This window comes from Macaca nemestrina, chromosome 3 (genome assembly GCF_043159975.1).
Source record: "Macaca nemestrina isolate mMacNem1 chromosome 3, mMacNem.hap1, whole genome shotgun sequence".
Taxonomy (NCBI): domain Eukaryota; kingdom Metazoa; phylum Chordata; class Mammalia; order Primates; family Cercopithecidae; genus Macaca; species Macaca nemestrina.
In genome coordinates this window covers 13,384,294-13,405,306 of record NC_092127.1, presented here as the reverse complement: position 1 = coordinate 13,405,306, position 21,013 = coordinate 13,384,294, and the positions used below count along the sequence as shown (strand labels likewise).

The window sequence follows — 21,013 nt, the reverse complement described above, 5'->3', positions numbered from 1 at the left end:
GATTTTTTAAAAAAACGTATTGGGACTTACTTTATGGCTGGGCATGTGGTTGATCTTAGAGTATGTTCCATGTGCAGATTAGAAGAATATATATTTTGAGACTGATGAATAGAGAATTCTGTAGATGTTTACTAGGTTCAATTGATCAAGAATTGAATACAAGTCCAGAATTTCTTTATTAGTTTTCTGTTTTGATAATCTGTCTAATGTTTCCAATGGTATATTGAAGTCACCCATGATTATTGCATGACTCTCTGTCTTTTAACAGCTCTAGAAGTATTCATTTTATGAATCTGGGTGCTCCAATGTTGGTTGCGTATACATTTAGGAAGTTAAAACTTCATGTTGAACCCTTTATCATTATGTAATGATAAAGGCCTTTCTCATTTTTTACTGTTGTTGCTTTAAAGTCTGTTTTATCTGATGTAAGTATAGTGACCCCTGCTTTCTTTTGTTTTCTGTTTCTTTAGTTCTTTCTCTATCCCTTTACTTTGAGCCTGTGGGTGATGTCACATGTGAGATGGGTCTCTTGAAGACGGCAGATGAATGGGTCTTGTTTTCTTGTTCAACTTGCCACTCTCTGTCTTTTAAGTGGAGAATTTAGACCATTTACATTCGAAGTCAGTATTGATACGTGAGATTTTGATTCTATTGTGAAGTTGTTAGCTGGTTGCTTTGGAGTTCAATTGTATAACTACTTTACAGGATTTGTGGACTATGTACTTATTTTGTGGTAGCAGGTATCGTTCTTTCATTTCCATATTTAGAACTCCCTTAAGTGTCTCTTGTAAGGCTGGTATAGCGGTAATGAATTCCCTTAGTGCTGTCTTTTCTGGAAAATATTTTATTTCTCCTTCGCTTGTGAAGCTTACCTTGGCAGGATATTAAATTCTTGGTTGGAATTTCTTTTCTTTAAGAAGGCTGAAAATATGCCCCCAATCTCTCCTAGTTTTTAAGTCTGCAGTTAGCCTGATAAGGTTCCCTTCATATGTGATCTGACCTTTTTCTCTGGCTGCCTGTTCTTTCGCATGGACTTTAGATGGTTTGGTGACTTTACATCTTGGTGATGCTCTTTTTGTATAGTATCTCACAGGTGTTCTTTGGGTTTTCTGTATCTTGGTATTTACTTCTCTAGCAAGGTTAGGGAAATTTTCTCAAATTCTCCTCTCAAATAAATTTTCCAGATTGTTTACTTTTTCTCATTCTCTCTCAGGAATGTCAGTAATTCATTGGTTTGGTTGCTTTACATAATCCCATATTTCTTTTTTTTTTTTTTTTTTTTTTTTGAGACGGAGTCTCGCTGTGTCTCCCAGGCTGGAGTGCAGTGGCATGATCTCGGCTCACTGCAAGCTCCGCCTCCCAGGTTCACGCCATTCTCCCGCCTCAGCCTCCCAAGTAGCTGAGACTACAGGTGCCCGCCACCACGCCTGGCTAGTTTTTTGTATTTTTAGTAGAGACGGGGTTTCACCATGTTAGCCAGGATAGTCTTGATCTCCTGACCTCGTGATCCACCCGCCTCGGCCTCCCAAAGTGCTGGGATTACAGGCTTGAGCCACCACGCCCGGCCAATCCCATATTTCTTGAAGTATGTTTTCATTTCTTTAAAAATTTTCTTTATTTTTGCCTGTGTTAGTTCAAAAGTCCAGTCTTCAGACTCTGAAATTCTTTCTTCTGATTGGTCTGGTCTATTGATTAAGCTTTTAATTGTATTTTGAAGTTTCTTAAGTGAGGTTTTCAATTCCGGAAGCTGTGATTGATTTCTTTTTAAGATGTTTATATTTTCTTTCATTTCCTGGATTGCTGTAGAAGTTTCTTTGTATTGATTTTCAACTTTGTCTTGGATTTCATTGAGGTTCTTTGCAATCCATGCTTTGAATTCTTTATCTGTCATTTCTAAATTTCCATTTTGTTTAATGACCATTGCTGGAGACCTAGTGTTATCCTTTGGGGGTGCCAATATATTCAGATCTTTCATGGTAATCAGAAATCTTACACAGGTTCCTTATCATCTGGAGATGCTGGCATTTCTAATTTTTGTGATTTTAGTGCAGATAGAATTTTTCTTTCTTTCTTTTCCTATAACATTATTGTTTTTTCTCTTTCATTTTTCCCCCATTTCTAGGTGGTGTGACTGTAGCAAATGTTTGGTAGAATCTTTTGGCTTTGCTTCCATAGCTTTATGCACTTCAGTTGGGAGGTTTTATTTTGCACTGTGCAGTTTGACTGACAAGCCAGTAGCTGAGGCTTATGGGTGAGAGCTGGCAGTGACCAATGTGGCCAGGTACGTACTAGATCCTTGTTTACTGGGAGAAGCTTCTGTTGTCTCAGGCAATGGGTTGATTCATGGAGTGCACAGTGATATGAGCTCCTTGCTTAGCCCTAGCAGGGAGCCAGTATGGGTGGGGCCAAACTGGGCAGGCCTGCCTGCCTACAAGTCTCCCAGTGGTAGACACAAGAATCAGTGCCAAAGGAGAATCCACTGGGTGGCCACCAAGCACCAGCAGTGTGCCTAGGCATGGAACTGCATGGAATCCTCAACAAAATACTGGCAAATCACATCCAAAATCACCCCCAAAAGATAACACATCATGGTCAGCTGGGATTTATCCCAGGGATGCAAGGATTTTTTTTTTTTTTTTTTTTGAGACGGAGCTTCACACTGTCACATGGACTGGAGTGCAGTGGCATGATCTCAGCTCACTGTAACCTCTGGCTACCAGGTTCAAGCAATTCTCCTGCCTCAGCCGCCTGAGTAGCTGGGATTACAGGTGCCTGCCACCACGCCTGGCTAATTTTTTGTATTTTTAGTGGAGACAAGGTTTCACTATGTTGGTCAGCTGGTCTTGAACGCCTAACCTTGTGATACACTTGCCTTGGCCTCCCAAAATGCTGAGATTACAGGTGTGAGCTACCGCACCCAACCAGTGATGTTTAACATAAACAACTTAAACCAAATTAAGGATAAAAATCATGTGATCATTTCAGTAGATGCAAGATAAGCATTCAGTAAAATTCAGCACTACTCCATGATAAAAATCCTCCACAAACTAGGCATAGAAGGAACATATCTCAACATAATAAAGACCATATATGACAAGCTTACAGCCAACATCACACTTAATGTGGAAAGGTTGAAAGCCTTTCCTCTAACAACTGGGACAAGACAAGGATGCCCACTTTCACCATTCTTATTCAGCGTAGTACTGCAAGTCCTCACCAGAGCAATCAGGCAAGAGAAGAAAAACAAAAGACATCCAAATTGGAAAAGAGAAATTCAAATTATGTCTCTTCATGGGTGATATGATCTTATCTGTAGTAAACTATTCCACCAAAACATTTAGATTTGATAAGCAAATTTAGTAAAGTTTTAGGATACAAAGTTAATGTACAGAAATTAGTAGCATTACTATACATCCATAATAATCTAGCTGAGGCCCCAATCAAGAATTCAATCCCATTTACAATACCAAAAAAAAAAAAAAAAAAAGGAATATATTTAACCATGGAGGTGAATAATTTTTGTAAAGAGAACTACAAAACACAGAAGAAAGAAATCATAGATGATACAACCAAAGGGAAACACATCCCATGCTGATGGATTGGAAGAATCAGTATTGGTAAAATGACCATATTGCCCAAAGCAACCTATAGATTCAGTGCAATCCCTATCAAATTATGAATATCATTTTTCATAGAATTAGAAAAATGAATCATAAAATTTATATGGAATCAAAAAAGTGCTCAAATAACTAAAGCAATCCTAAGGAAACAGAACAAAGGCTTAGACATCACATTGCCTGACTTCAAACTATACTATAAGGCTATAGTAACCAAAACAGCATGGTACTGATATGAAAATAAACACAGATCAATGGAACAGAAGAGTTCAGAAATAAAGCTGTATACTTAAAACCAACTGATATTTGACAAAGTCTGCTAAAATATACACTGGGAAAATGACATTGTATTCCATAAATGGTGCTGGGAACAATGGATAGCCATATGTAGAAGGATTCAACTAGACTCATACGTCTCACCAAATACAACAATTAACTCAAAATGGATTAGACCTAAATGGAAGAACCAAAACCATAACAAGTCTAGAATAAAACTTAGAAAAAACTCTTCTGCACATTGGCCTAGACACACAGTTTATAACCAAGTCCTCAAAAGCAAATGCAACAAAACAAAAAATAAACAAAGAGGACTTAAACTAAAAAGCTTTGGTACAGCAAAAGAAGCAATCAACAGAGTAAACAGATATCCTACAGAAAAGGGGGAAATATTTACAAAGTCTGCATCTGAAAAAGACTAAGTTGCAGAATCTATAAGGAATTCAAACAAATTAACAAGAAAAACAACCCTGCTAAAAAATGGCAAAGGACATGAACAGATATTTTTCAAGAAAAGACATACAAGCAGCCAACAAACATATTAAAAAATTGTCAACATTACTGATCATCAGAAAAATGCAAATTTAAACCACAATGAGATATCATCTTACCTTAGAATGGCTGTTATTAAAAAGTCAAAAACTTGCAGATGTTGGCATGGATGAGGAGAAAAGGGAATACTTAAATGCTCTTGGTCGGAATGTAAATTAGTACAACCTCTATGGAAAACAGTATGGAGAGTTCTCAAAGAACTAAAAATAGAGCTATCATTCAGTCCAGCAATCCTACTTCTAGGTTTCTACCTAAAGGAAAACAAATCACTGTATTTAAAAAAAAAAAATATATATATATATATATATATATATATATATATATATATATACTCATACATTTGTCACAGCACTACTCTCAATATTAAAGACATGAAATCAACCTAAGTCTCAATCAATGGAGGAATGGATGAAGAAAATGTGGTATATATATACACCATGGAATACTACTTAGCCAAAAAAAGGAATGAAACTATGTCTTTTGCAGCAATATGGATAGTTGGAGCTGGAGGCCGTTATCCTAAGGGAAATGACTGAGAAACAGAGAGTAACAAATGGCATGTTTTCACTTATAAGCGGGAACTAAACAATGGGCACACATAAACATACAGATGAATATAACAGGCACTGGGGACTCCAAACATGGGGAGGGGTTGAGGGGTAAGAGTTGAAAAATTACCTATTGAGTACAATGTTCACTATTTGGGTGACGGGTACACTGAGAGCCCAGACTTCACCACAGGGCAATGTATGCATGTAAGGTACTTGCACCTGTATTTCCTAAATATAAATAAAATTATGTACAGTACATGATGCTTTATAATGATAATAAACATCTATGTTACTGCTTTATGTATTACAAAGCAAAAAGAATTTCAAAAGGGCTTGCTTTAAGGAAGTTAAGTCACTGAATAAACTCTCTGCTTTTCCTTAAAATTATATATATATAAAATATATTGGTGTATATATATATAATATATAATTATATATTGTACCCTTGATGGATACACATGCGAAAATCCTCAAAAAATACTAGCAAATTGCATCCAAAAGCACAATAAACATACATAAATGTCATATATAATATATAACGTCATATATATATAATGTGTTACATATGTTTATATAAAAGCACATATATGTATATAAATGTCTTGTATGAGAGATTGGTTGTCAAGAATAAGCTCATGATTAGATACTTTATATTTTTATAATCAGTCAGATTGTTTAGTATATTCCATAAGTGTGTTACATAATAAAACAAATAACATTTTTGTTACAAGAAAATACTTATTTCAAAGAGGTTCTCACCAGTTCTTTGACCACTGGATTAGTTATTGCAAGACAATGGGAAGACTAGCAGTTGTGCCTGTTAAAAAACAAAAGTAGCATTATCTACTGCATTTTTGTTGATTTCCACTAGATGGTACTATTGAATTCAAGATTCAACCTGCTATATATTTTAATGCAGAAATTTGATAAATTACAGAAGACATTTGTATTGTGTTACTTTTACCATCTATGTTAATATTTGAAACCGTATTCAGACTATGTTTATGCATGTTGGAAGTTTTTAAAAAAAATACAACTTTTGGAAATTTGAAAACTTCTTAAGGATCTGGTACAATATTAGATATATTGTATTGTAATTCATAGACATAATCTTTTATTGTGAAACAGTGTTTTTAAAATAATTTTTGCATGTGTTTTAAATTCTGATCATCTTCATTTTCTTTTTCAGGCAAAATGTGGATTTCATTTTTAGTTTATGGAAACAGTAAGAGAAAAATGACATGAAAATATTTTTTTTTCCAAATGTTTCTGTCAGGAAAGATAGCCTCTTGAGCAGGTGTGTTTGTGTGTGAAAATAGACCACCTTCGAGTACATATTTTCACTTCAATTTCCATGAGGCATTATAAACAAAAACAAAAATAAAAAAAACCACTTTTTCAATTAATGAATGATGAGTACAATATGTAGCTAATTGTCTTGATTATGTTAGTGTGTTATTGCAGAATAATAAGGAACTGAACGAACCTGTTTTCCTTTGCTGTATTCCTAACTAAATGCACCCCTGGAAGATATGTTAGGAGTTTTCTAGTCCATCTTCATCATTGTACTAATGAAGAAACTGAGGACTGTGACTGCTTTTTAAACTGTTCTAGAGAAAAAAAGGAAAGATAGGTTCCATCGACTCTGCTGAGTACTCCCTTACTGATTTACAGAGCTTTATCAAATACTTGCTTGAAGAGAATATCCAAAAGCAGGATCAGATTATGATACTCTTCAGGACCATCCCCAACATTTTTCATTAGAAAGGTACGCAGTTAAAAAGTAGCATAAAATGGTGTTGGCACTGGAAAATACAAAAGTACCTTGAATTCAATTGTAGGTTGAAAAGCACCAACCGTGGAATCAGGTACAATGAAGTAATGAATTTCAGCTCTGTCACTTACAATCTGTGTAACGTTGGGCACATTCCTGCACCTCTCTGACATTAAATCTTCTTATCTGCAAAATGGAGTTTTAAAAACACCTACCACATGAAATTATAGGATATCCTAAATGGAATAACTTAGTAAGCTCTCAATAAATAGTTCTCCCATTGCCTCATTAAGAAATCATTTTTAAAATGGGAACTATGTTAAAACCCAATTTAAGGCATAGATCAGCGATATTTGATGGCATGAATCTATTTTGGGACTAAATTGTGTTCTAACCCTCCAAATGATCAATTCTAAGTAATTCCTTGGTTGTAGATTTGTCAAGCCCGTTTAGCTGATTGCCCAGACATGGCCAGAGTCAAGATGACAGGAACCCACAGACTATAGAAATCAACAATAATATGTAGAAAAATCACGGGCAACAAAAATGCACTATTTTTAGAGATTGTACAACTGCTCTAGAGTGAAGTTGTCTTGATAGGACTCAGCATAGTGCAACAGAACAGAATTACACAGGGTACCACTTTCCATTACACCCCATTATTCATCTGTTTTCGAGGACTTATGCTAACATTGTTCTGTTACGGATGTAAACATTGATGTATTCTGAAACTGTTAACTGTGAGCATTTATATGCTTGCATTGCTTTCTCTTCATTTCTTTTGTACTCCAGCAGATGTCAGTCATTCCCTTTAAATAATCTCCATTTAGTCTCACCTGCCTATGACCAGCTGAAGGGAAATCACCTTTAGTTATGTCAAAGTGACATGTTTGTTGAAGTGTAACAATAATAATGCTCCCTATTAACCTATCAGGGACTTGAGCCATTTTGCATTCAAACAATGATGAATTTTTATTTTCTCATTTAATTATTTAAAAAATCTCCATCTCAGTTTCCAAAATGTGTAACTAGAAAATAAATGAGAAACCAGAGAAGACATGCAGAGAATTTAAATTTGCAGTTGTGGTAAAATAATCTGCACTTGCATATGAGAAGACAAATCACTCCTTGATGTCAATGTAAGGTTATGATTTTACTGATAGTTTAGAATTTAAAAATGTCATATAGTGTGGTATATATTCATGCAGATGCGCATGAAACAATGTGCTTTTTAATCATTCCTGCTACAATCACAAACAATCATTATATCTAGCCATTGATCCTAGCACAGGGCTTGTCAGGTAAGGGCAGATTTTATAAAACCTGGGTAAAACAAGCTTACTTTTCATAAATTGAGTTTTTTTTTTTTTCTAAAAGTGAGAGAGTACCTTTTTAAAGAAAATATAGTAAATGCAAAAGTCAAAGAATCCTTAGATGTTTCTCAAACTATCTTTGCGTTTGAAATCTACTTTCTCCTTTTAATAGGAATTAATGATTTATCCTCAGAGAGTATGTTCCTTACAAGGGAACAGTATTACCAGTTTTTCTCAACAAATCTCGAATTCACTGTGGGAAAACTGATGATGTCTCTTCATTTCTGTTTTGTGATTCTCATATTTCAAATCAGTTCATTGAAACAGTTTGACTGAGTGCTGTATTTTAGTATAGGAATTTCTGCTCATATCTGGTGGCTCTTGCTGAAGGAGGGACACAGAGCTAGAATGCTTGTCAGGGATCCCACCTTAACCTGCTTCTGCCCCTTAGATAGAACCTCATTGTCTACAGGCCATTTGCAACCAGGTGAAATAAAAATTACCGTGTTTCTCTTTATTTTATTTTTTGAAGATTTTTTGACTTCTTATATAATCTACATACCTTTTAAATACAAAAGCTAGTTTTGAGGAATGTATATTAAACAATAGTTATTTGTCAGGACAAAAGATACCATACTAGAGAAAAGCTAGGAAAAGAAGAAACACAGTTTCATACTGAACAACTATTTAATAACTTTAAGAAAAAGAGTACAGTTTAATATTTGAGAAGGGAAATATGCTATCATTTTGTAAAGCTTGTATGCAGAAAACTATTGGTTTTCTAACCTAATGGTAGTTTCTATACTAGATTTAAAACTTTTTATACTAGGCCTTTTCCTCAAAAACTAATGTAAAACCTTAAATGTTACATTATCAATGCATATATAGGAATGCATATATAGGAATTTACAAAGTAAAAGAAGAGAACAATACTCATGTCTGTCATTGGTTCACACACTGTACCCTTTAGAAGTGACTGAGAGTGTGGTAGCTCACTCCTGTAATCCCAACACTTTGGAAGGCTGAGGCAGGTGGACCACCTGAGGTCAGGAGTTCCAGACCAGCCTGGCCAACACGGCAAAACCCCTTCTCTACCAAAAATACAAAAATTAGTCAGGTGTTTTGGCAGACACCTGTAATCCCAGCTACTCGGGAGGCTGAGGCAGGAGAATCGCTTGAGCCTGGGAGACGGAAGTTTCAGTGAGTGGAGATCGCACCACTGCACTCCAGTCTGGGCGACAGAACAAGACTCCATCTCAAAAAAAAAAAAAAAAAAGAGAAAAAAAAAAAGAAGTGACTGAGTACTCAGTTATCCAGCTTTTAGGGCAAAGTGATCAAATGATAATAGAAAGGAAGAGACAAGAGAAGGATTTTACAAATACAAATAGTAATGATGGTCCAGAGACATGATGGAAATCGCAGGATGAAGCAGAGAAGGGAGCTCTGTGTGTTCCCTGGGTGGAGATTGTACTAATGAGCTGCTCACATTTGAGAAACACAGATTGATGAGCTTCTCTGGCAATTGCTATGCAGCAATATTCCCATAAGAAGTCACAGTAGTTATCACAGTATCAGAGCACCATAAAATAAACACATTGCTTTTTCCATAAACTTGAATATTTCATGTTAGAGATGAGTACAATGGAGGCAAATGAATCCTCTCCTTCCCATTTTCTCACATCCCTACTTTTAAAGATTGTCAGGTATTCAATCATTGTCATAGTTGTGTGAGACTTTAGGTCCCTATAGTTTATCATTTTCTAGTAATGTTTTTGAAATGCAATAATTTAAAGATCTCTCAACTCTTGGATTTACATTACAAATGCTGGTGACACAAAAATTTCATTCAAATTAGTCTAGACCGTGAAGTGTGGACTTTTTGCATATTATATTATAAATTTGAAATTGAAACACTGTCCTGGTCTTTGTTTAAAGAATTTAAAACTAGTTTTTAAATATTATAAGTTTTTCTCTTGCAAACGTTTTACAACTGTAGTTTATAGTTCTGAGGACTGAAAGTGTAGGAGATTTGCTTAAAACAAGAATGGAGATCAGAACTAGGGTGTCTACTGTATTCAACATTTTTCAAAATTCGCTCTGCCATCTGTCAAGAGCTGAGCTGAGCTGGAGAGAGCTGAGATACCCGTGGTTGGAGTGGTCAATTAAGACAACAAGCCAAAGTGAAAGTAACAGCCAAGCCTTTAATGACTTTCTAAGGTAGTAGAATAGGCAAGAGAAAACAGCTTAACCCTTTTCATGTTCCTTTTTTCTCCACAGAATGGCACTGGGTGAAGGTCCAATGTATCAGTGCACACTGGGGAGCGGGGCGGGGAATTATCTCACCACCTACGGGAGCCTGAACAAAAGGCTCTGACCATTTTATGGACCCAGGGGTGGGGATTGGGGTGAGCTGGAGAGGGGAGGACTAGGTGTGGGAAACAGTGAATACTGAGTCAGAGTGAAAAAAGAGTCTTCAAGTGTCCTCCCCAGTGAGGAGACCTCCGCAGAATGCCCCGATGATGAGACCTCCTCTCTCTGAATGCAGGGAGGGCTGGAGATGCAGATATGCATAAGCGCATGGTGCTGAGGATGGAGTGACTGAGTCCTTGACTGCAGCTCCCTTCAGAGATTGCAGTTTCCTGGCTGCACACAGTCTGGTGTGGGGAGGACAACTTTTGCCTGTGAAGCCTGCCAGGTAAATCCTTTGCAATTGTCTGTGATCGGGCTTGAAAGATCATTATACGCTTTTGGCTAGGAGCTGGACTCCTCACCACTGTCTCATTTCAGGCCTCCATCACCTCATTTTGGGATTATTATAGGTGCTTTTATCCATGCTCTCCACTTCTCTGAAGTTTTTTTTTCCAGCATGATCCATCATGCTCTTGATTGCCAGATTGCTTGCTTCTAAATCACTAGATCACTAAATCACTAAATCGTTCCTCTACTGTGGAATCTAGTATGTATTATTTTTATATCAAACTCAAACCACTCAGGTGAGCATGCAAGGCCTTTGTTTGATGGGCTTCAGTTTATTTATCCATATTTTACTGCTTCTCACAAAGCTTTCTCGGATTTTTCTCAGCCGATGATGCTCTATCAGCTTGTCCAACCCAAGGCCCATGGCCACATGCGGCCTAGGGTGGCTTTGAATGCGGCTCAACACACATTTGTTAACTTTCTTAAAACATTATGAGATTTTTTTGCTGTTTTGTTTTTTAGATCATCAGCTATCGTTAATGTATTTTATGTTGGCCCAAGACAATTTTTCTTCTTCCAGTGTGTTACACAGAAGCCAAAAGATTGGACACCCCTGCTCTATGTCTTTTGTACATGACAGTTCCTTCTCAGCTCTAGCCTTTCATACTGTTCTTAGAACATCTTTGACTGTCATCTCTAGCTATCAACCTATTCTTTTTCTTTTCAAACTCAGCTAAAGACATTGTTGTTCTTCTGTGCAGCCACTGCCCTGCCCCTCACACTCATTCTTTTTGCTGTTGTTCTTCTGTGCAGCCACTGCCCTGCCCCTCACACTCATTCTTTTTGCTGTTGTTCTTGCTGGTTCATGAATTCTTCAGCCCCTATTTCATTGATTTTGTCTATCACACTACTAAAGTATAAATACTTGTTCAACATACAACTTCGAATTCATCTCTAGTTATTTATTTTTTCTTGAAAAAAGGGTTCAATGGTATGCCCATCTAATTTTTAGGTATTGCATCCCTCTTCATCAGGTATTATATTCTGTGTTTCCTAGGTGTCAGGCAGAATACTTGGTATTTTCATTTATGTCATATAATTTAATTTTCACAAAGGCTCATGAATCATGCAATATTTATCATGACGTATACAAGACAAAAATTAATCTCAGAGAGTTGGAGTAATTTTGTCATGCGTAAAAAACCAGTACACTGGCAGTCGTGAGATCTTTCTTGTGACAATGTCCATGCTTATTTCTTCTACAAGATGCTGCCATTATACTGGAAACACAATAGTGACAGGATCAATGAATGAGATTCAATGCTACTTTATGTTTATATACTCTCTACCTCAAGAAAAAGGGTATCTACACAGCATCATTAGTAAAGTTATTAACTCTAAGTTTTTGTTGTTAAAAAAAATTGATATTGGGTGAAGGTGTTATTAGCATTAAAGGCAGGGAGTCAGAGACACAGGTCTTTTATTTGGAATCTTGAGATTTCATCTAAGAAATCCTGCCCTTTTGGTGTGACCTGGTTGAGATGCCACAACCCTTGAGTGTTGGCCTCCTCACTTGGCAGATGAGATGATCAGATTGCTGATTTCTGAAGTCCATGTTGGCGATGGTGGAGGCTAGATTCTATACCTTTTTTCAATTACTGCACTCCGAGTTTGTTTTATACAATGTACTCAATTCTTCCTCCCCAATATAAACTGTATATAGTTACTTCCCATCATGATGTCGTCCTTCTGTTAGAGATAACTAGAATATGACACTTTTTCTCTGTTTTCCGTCATATGGTTTAGAGTGCCATGTCTTTGCTTCTGAATTTCTTTTAAAAGGTGACATTACAGTATTAGTATCTTTATTAAAAAAAAATCTAACCTGAGCATCATTATTTATTGGTCATTCTTAAAGTCATAGTTGTCATAATTTATGGAGTCAAATAAACAAATTTCCATCTCTTCAGGTCCTGGACATATTTTTAAATATATTAATGCTATTATTACCATTGTTATTTAAAATGTGTTAAAACATTATCTTCATAGCAGATATCATACACAAATACTCAGGAACATACTTCATTAGAGGTAGAAATTAGAACAAAGTTATAGCCCTCTTTCCCCAGCCCAACAAGAAGACGAAAGAGAAACAGAATGTACTAATTATGTTATGATGCAAGTAATACAATTCTGTCCTAGAATGTGAGTTGTGTATGAACTTCAAAGTATGCACTAGTGAAAGTCAAAGCCAAATTAGTAAATTCATTTTAGTATATTTCCCACTATTTGTTGAGTGTATGTTTTAAAACATTGATTTTTTTCCGTGACTGTTTTTTAGTCCTGAGAAAGGGAAATGATGCAGGAGGACATGGTGAGAAAAGTTAAAGGAAACAATGGGCTGAGTCACAGTGCGAGGCTCTGTTTCACAGATTCCCATGTACAGCAAAAATGCTTGTAGAGGGAGTTGAGAGGGAAAGAAGTCCAAGCTGTTTTCAAAAATATTATAGTAGCCAAGAAGAACGTTTGCATTTTAAAAAGCAAAATGAATGTCCACGTCATTACATACTGCCCCATTTCCTTGAATTATGGCCGTGTGAAATTGATTTCTGTGTAGATTGGATTCACTGGCAGTTTCCTTTCCTACAAAGTCCCACAGTTCCCTTTCCTTTCCTTTCCTTGAAAAGCAAAGGTACCCCTTGGATTTATTATAACTCACAATGTCCATCCTAGTAACGGGAACCAGTCTGACATGGTGTTTGATTTGCTGAACTTAGGTGGGCTTCTGAGACCTCCCCACTTTCTTCTCTGACGTGCACATTTCTGATAAGAGAGGCAGGCACTGCTTTAAAACAATGTAGCCTGAGTTTACACTGGCAGGTGGCTTTTCCTCACTGGTTTGGAAACACAGCTGCACATTCTGTTTACGAGGGTTTTCCACCATCAAGTCTCTGAAATTTTAATCTGGCTAACAAGCATTTCTACTGATGATAAAGTGAAAACTTCCCTCTGCTATAAATGAAAAGAGGCTTTCTTCTTGGGAATCTAGATTTTGACAAACTTATTTCTTTTTTTTTTCTATTGCTAACCTTCTCTCCTTTTTGCATATGGATCTTGTTAGGAAAAATCATAACATTGGGGATATTTATTTTCTAATAAATATGGTAACCGTCATGCAAAAATGTAGAGTTTTAAAATAAACCTCCTCCCAGTCATTTGTTGGTGATTACGGCGACTTACAAGCAAGGCTGCCTATCCACATTGGTTAAATCTACCATCAAGAAGGAAACAGATGTAACCAGGCATTTTCTTATTAATGTGTCAATGCTTTCTTACTAAACTTCTTAATTCTTTCTAGGAAAAGAGAGAAATGACTGTGGTTTTAACCAGTAAATATATTATTGTTTGCAAACCTGCCGCTAACCTTAGCAGGATCTGGAGCAAAAGTACAAATGTAAACCCCATAATATTTGGCTAAATATCTAGCAATTATAAATCAAGCTAACAAAGTTTGAAAAATCTGTCCTGTTTTCCTATCTTAACACACTTCTTTTCATGATGACTTGGAAGTATAGGTTTGAATTCAAACTTCCTGGACCATTCCAAGTCCTGAGTTGGGATGTGCTGGTAGGCTTGGAGCTGACCTCAGGCATATGACTTGACATTTTCCTTTCCCACCCTCAGCTCTGCCCCTCGCCGTGAGAGGCCCCACATGCACAGGTGTGGACGCCCAGCCTGGATGCATTTCTTTCTTTCTTTCTTTTTTTTTTGAGGTAGAGTCCGCTCTATCACCCAGGCTGGAGTGCAATGGCATGATCTTGGCTCACCACAGCCTCTGCCTCCTGGGTTCAAGCGATTCTCTTGCTTCACCCTCCTGAGTAGCTGGGATTATGGGCATGTGCCGCCACTCCTGGCTAATTTTGTATTTTTAGTAGAGAAGGGGTTTCTCCATGTTGGTCAGGCTGCTCTTGAACTCTCGACCTCAGGTAATCCAGCTGCCTTGACCTGCTGGAATTACAGGTGTGAGCCACCGTGCCTGGCCACCTGGATGCATTTCTAAGCTCCATCCATCCCTCCCTCATTCAACAAACAGCGGCTGCTTGGCAACCCCTAGGGCCTAAGATTACAGACACCTAGGCACACTCACGCTTGTGAGGAAGAGTCTAAAACAATCCTGGAAACAGGCTTAGAGCTATGTGGGTAAGGGGTTGGGGGACTGGTATATCTATAGCAAAGTCTTGAAGGGTTAGTGTGGGCTCCATAGGGGGAGGGGATAATATCTCCTTGGTCATATGAGCTCCTCAGTTCTTGTGAAGACATGGCCAAGGAAACACAGAGCCCAGGACAGGGTACTGGTTTCTTGAATCCTTATTAATTGAATCACAGTCTGTGTTGAGAATAGTTGGCAATACACAAAAACAAAGCAACAGTCATAAGGTAAGGGTGCTGCTTAAATTTACTTTTAATTTGGGAATCTAAATGAAATAGACATAATAGATGGCTACACAAACGATGTAATTTAGGGGCAAGATATCTTGTCCCAGATATCAATTCCATCTGCAGGCCACATTCAGCTTTCAAATTAAGTACTGCTTTTGAGGCTCTGGCACACAAAGTAGAGATATTTTTTTTAGATATTGCCTCTATATCCTTACTAACAATCCTTCCTCAACACACAATTATGGGGCATGTGTATTGTGCCAGGCATCATGCTGGGGGCTGGGCAGTTCACCAAAGGGATAAAAGAGAACAGATCTCATTCTCAAGGTGTTCCGTATTTAAGGACATAATCTGATGGCTTATGGTAAGTGCTAATAAAGAAACATTTAAGACACTTTGGTATCTGAAAGAATTGAACAAATTTCTGGATGCAGGATAATGCAATGGTTAGATGGATGGGCTTTGCATTCAGAGATCTGTTTAATTCCCAATTCTACCACTTACTAGTTTAAGTTACTTAGTCATAAGCCTTAATTTATTTTATCTGGGAAGCAGACTGTATTGAGAAAACACATATATTAGTGTAGTCCTTACTATGTGCAAGCACTTTGGATGTAATGACAATAACATTATGAGGAACTATTATTAGCTCCATTGTACAGAGGGAACTGAAAGCACAGGGAGATTACTTAAGGTACCGAAGGTACCTTATTCATAGGGAATAATAGAACTAAGATGACAACCCAAGTAGTTTGACTCCAGCATCTCTAATTTTAACCACTATTCTTTACTTCCTTCTAAGAAAAAAGTACATTTCCTGACACATAGTAAGAGCACATTACACCAGTATTATAACTGTTGTTAGTGACTATACCTTGATAAAGGCAAGGCAAGCAGGTAAGGAAAGGTTTCACATCAGCAGTAATGGGTAGGTTGAGCTTGAAGGAGGCATGGGAAGACCAAACCATTTCAGGGAGAAGAAGCTATATACAAAGGTCAGAAGAGAAGGTGATATTGACGGGAGATTGGGACTAGAGTGGATATTAGGGAGTTGTGGCAAATGGGGCTAAATCATATATATATATACACCGAACTAAGGAATTTGGTTTTTATTGGGTAAAGGATGGAGGAGTGGGTAGATAGCCAAATTTTAACCAGGAGAATATTGTTAGGTGACTTTCTACTAATCTGATAATTTGTCAATAATAACAGAAGATAACTTTAATGATCTGCAACTCATGAATATAGGAACCAGTTACTTCTAAAGACTGAGAGTGCTGTTTGCAGTCTAGAAACCGACCTTCCAATTGTAGGGAAACAAAAAAAGGCTTCAGCTGATAGGCTGATTGCATCTTTGATCAAGTAACTATAAAGAAAATGCACCGGGCATTTGCTGCTATAGTATTATCTCCTTTGTGCAAAGTTTCTTTGCTTTGGAACCCCCAAATTCAGATATTATCACAAGGATGAACTACTGTGTTTGTATCTGTTTGGACTTTTATCTTTTCCCATTTTGAAATATATTAAAAATAAATTCCATAAAATATTTAAATGGACTTGCTGTAGATGCAAGTTCTTAAGAATGCAATTCTTGATATAACATCGTCAAATATTTTTCTTTTTTTTCTTTTTTTTTTATTATTATACTTTAAGTTCTAGGGGATCGTCAAATATTTTTGAGGGTACTATAAGTGCAAGTTAGTGTACTAAGTATTGAAGGGGGAAGATATAAAGATAAAAGGCTAAGTTTATTAGTCATGTCATGTAATTATGCAATTTTTACAATTCAAATGAGTTCTCTGTACTCTGTCCTTATTTTCTGCTTAGCTCAGACTCATTCTTATTTTAATAATCCTGAAAAATAGCTTCCCAGTCTTTCCAAGTATCTATTACCTCTGCTCTCTCCCATGTCTAATGTAAAGCTAAATTGTTTGTTTAACAATTGTGACTGAACTCAATGGATTTGTATAACTGTGTAAAGCTGGTCCAACTATTTCCCTAAGGGCATGTATCACAACATGAACTTTTTGGCAGAGTCTGTGTAGTGCTACTGTTAAGACCGTGTTTTGATTGTTAGAATACTCTAGTTCATAAGTCTTGGTATATTATAGAATGAGTTTTAAAAATTCTCATTTTTCTCATGTTAAATTTCTCACTGAGAGGTTCCAAATTAGAATTCTAAATTTATGTGCTTCAAATAGTAAACATATGTAACTCTAATATGTATGAACACTATGTGTTTGCATGTGTGACAATAATAGTGAGAGAAAAATATTGGGTAGAAAAATCTGGAGAGAAAACTATTGGTTCAGCGATTTTGACCGAACTGGCTTATAAAACCAATTCACTCCCTCTCCCACCAAAGAATGAGTGAGTTTTTGAGACTCAGTTCTTGTCTCTCATCTTCTTTGACACCTCCCCTGAATGCTTATCTTATGGTCCTACTGTTTTATATTCAGTTAGTAAACAGCAATGACTGATTATTCTTAATAAAGTCCATTATTTCTTTGACTGAATTAATTTTATCGGCTATTATAGTGTGCATAGTTACAGTATATTTGTGTATTTTATACTCTAAAGACAATGAAAGCCCTATGATAAGCATCCTACACATCTACGTCCTGGTATAGGGGTACCCAATCCTTGGGCCAGGGACCAGTCCACGGCCTGTCAGGAACTGGGCTGCAGAGCAGGAGGTGAGTGACAGGTGAGTGAGGGAAGTTCATCTGTATTTACACCTGCTCTCCACTGCTTGCATTCCCGCCTGAGCTCCATCTCCTGTCAGATCAGCACTGGCATTAGATTCTCATAAGCATGCACACCCTCCTGTGACCTGTGCATGTAAAGGATCTAGGTTGCATGCTCCTTATGAGAATCTAATGCCTGATGATCTGTCATTGTCTCCCATCACCCCCATATGGGACCATCTAGTTGCTGGAAAACAAACCCAGGCCTCCTACTGATTGTACGTTATGGTGAGCTGTATAATTATTTCATTATATATTAGAATGTAATAATAATATAAATAAAGTGCACAATAAATGTAATGTGCTTGAATCATCGTGAAACCATCCCCCACCACTGGTCTACGGAAAAATTGTCTTCCATGAAACTGGCCCCTGGTGTCAAAAAGGTTGGGGACCACTGTTCTGGTATACCTTACAGTCAAATAATACTCTTCTGGGCTGGTTAAACTTAAAGAGAAGTGTAGTTTTTGATGAAGAAGAAAGACATTTCATTTAGCTAAATAATATGATGAAACGTACATTTGATCACACAAAAGATTATGGCTCATTCAAGAGTTACTTGTGTGCATATTTGAAATAATGGGTTACAATTTTTAGATTAAATAAAGAATGGAGACCAGAGATTGATCTCCTGAGAGAACAGGAAAGCATTAAAGAGCTTAAGGTCAGGAGAGATTCAAGAGCAATTTTGGTGGGAATAAGGGGTGCCAGAATTAGAAGGAGATGAGGTTCTTTGTAAAGTATGTAATTTCAGAATATGGTGTTTTAGAAGGAGATGCTGAAGATGACATGTTATCCTATGTGACATCTGAGTGGCATGGATATGATGGGAACCAATGTAGAAGAATGTGGCACTGAGATCTGCCTGGACTATGCACATGAACGTAGAAGTCACTGAGAAGAATCCTAAGAAAGGAAAAACAAAAATACACCAGGGTCTTAGCCCACAGGAAATCTAGTAGAGCTTCAGTGAAGGCATATTGATCCAACATCTTGAAACAAGTCTGAAAATGGGATACAGTACAAGGAAAAGCACTGAGAGTTTGGAGGATGTGGGTGAATTTGTAACTTCTTTCTGAGAGAATTTGAAAAGGAGAGAAGGGTCAATAGGAAAAAGTTGTGTTTTACACAACTGAATTGGTAAAGGGTATGTGTTTTTTGTTTGTTTGTTTGTTTTGTTTTTTGTTTGCGACCGAGTCTCACTCTGTTGCCCAGGCTGGAGTGCAGTGGTGCAATCTTGTCTTACTGCAAACTCCGCCTCCAGGGTTGGAGATTCTCCTGCCTCAGCCTCCCTAGTAGCTGGGACTAGAGGCCCGCGCCACCACACCCAGCTAATTTTTGTATTTTTAGTAGAGACAAGGTTTCACCATATTGGCCAGGATGGTCTCAAATTCCTGTCCTCATGTTCTGCCCACCTTGGCCTCCCAAAGTGCTGGGATTACAGGCATGAGCCACTGTGCCTGCTTGGGTATGTGTTTTAATAGATGAAAGTTTGGAAAATGAAAGATTTGGCCGGGCATGGTGGCTTATGACTGTAATCCCAGCATTTTGGGAGTCCAAGGCAGGCAGATCACCTGAGGTCAGAAGTTCGAGACCAGCCTGGCCAACATGGCAAAACCATGTCTCTACTAAAAATACAAAAATTAGCCAGGTGTGGTGGCGGGCACCTGTAATCCCAGCAGCTTGGGAGGCTGAGGCAGAATAATCAGTTCAACCTGGGAGGCGTTGGTTGCAGTGAGTCAAGATCGCTCACTGGGTGACAGATTCAGACCCTGTCTCAAAAGAAAAGAAAAAAAAGAAAAAGAAAAACGGGAAATGAAGAAAATGAAGGATTTTTCCTTGATAGTTTAACAAGGTTAAGGAAAGTAGAGAAGAAATGGCTAAAAGATAGAAGCAGGTCAGGTAGAAGTGGCTTAAGGAAGAATTGAATTGGCTTTCAATGAAAGCCGTAATTTTTTACATTGGTTGGTGAGTGACTCAAGACCCAGGAGTGAGGAAAAAAGAAAACGATGAGGGGTAAAGTGGAGGAACGCTGTAACCATAGGGAAGTGGCTGGGTGAAGAATCAACCTATACATCATTTCAGTTGGGAGAAGTCTTGCTGGAGAAACACAGAACACATTAGTCTTTCTTGCCGTGATTAGTCTTTCTTGCCGTGAGGTCTCATACCAAAACAAAGAGCTAACATTGCAGAGATACTACATACCTGATATTGTGCTATCTCTTTGCATTCAGTACTTTTTAAAATCCTCTTCAGAAACATTATTATCCATATTATTAAGATGAGGGCTCTGTTTCTTAAAAGTGACGTGATTTGCCCAAAATTACAAGTAGTAAGGTCTGGAATTTGTACATAGGTGGGTCTCATTCCAGAGTCCCAACACTATATCACTATAGTACGTATGCTGTCGCTTCCAAGATGGCATTAATGGGAATAAATATCATCATGTCACTCTGCTCCTTATAATCCTTTATTAGATTTCTATTGCCTGTTGGATACAATTCAACTTGTTCTTGTTACGTAATGCCCATAAGGGTTGGGACTTGCCTACCTGCAAAGATTCATTTCTATAGCTCCACCTTCCCATCGAACCTCAGCTACGCAATCTACCTGCTGTTGAAAGTGCCAAAGGGCCTCCTTGCCTGTGTACACCATGTCTTCCTTTCTTTTCTGCAATATTTCTCTCCCTACATCTTGCCCTTTTCCCAGCCACTCCCTTTTCCACCAAACAGTGAGTGAGTTTTTTTGAGACTCGGTTCCATTCTTTCACCTTCTTTGACACATTCCCTGAAAGCTTATCTAACAGTACTACTGCTTTGTATTCATTCATTCAACAAATATTTATCAGATTCCTACTGAGGACATAATAGTGAATGACAAAAGAACTTTGATCATGCAAATCTTACATGTGGTGAACTCAAGGTAAAATATTATCTATAATCTAACAAGATTTCCTGTAGAATTGAGCATGGTAATAAGACACAAAGCTGTGATGTAGGGTTGGGGATGGGACAAGAAGAAGAGAGCTATTTTAAATAAGAAGGTC

At 37.4% G+C, this 21,013-nt stretch overlaps 1 long non-coding RNA gene across 2 annotated transcripts in view; it reads left to right on the top strand.

Annotated features, from left to right (window-relative positions):
* Nucleotides 1–10,488: 10,488 nt before the first annotated feature.
* The window catches only part of LOC105466633 (uncharacterized), a 78,757-nt gene continuing 68,232 nt past the window's right edge, over nt 10,489–21,013 (top strand). For both annotated transcript variants that reach the window (XR_978335.2, XR_978336.2), the window contains exon 1: nt 10,489–10,778. This is a non-coding gene — a long non-coding RNA (uncharacterized lncRNA). The remainder of the gene's footprint in view (nt 10,779–21,013) is intronic.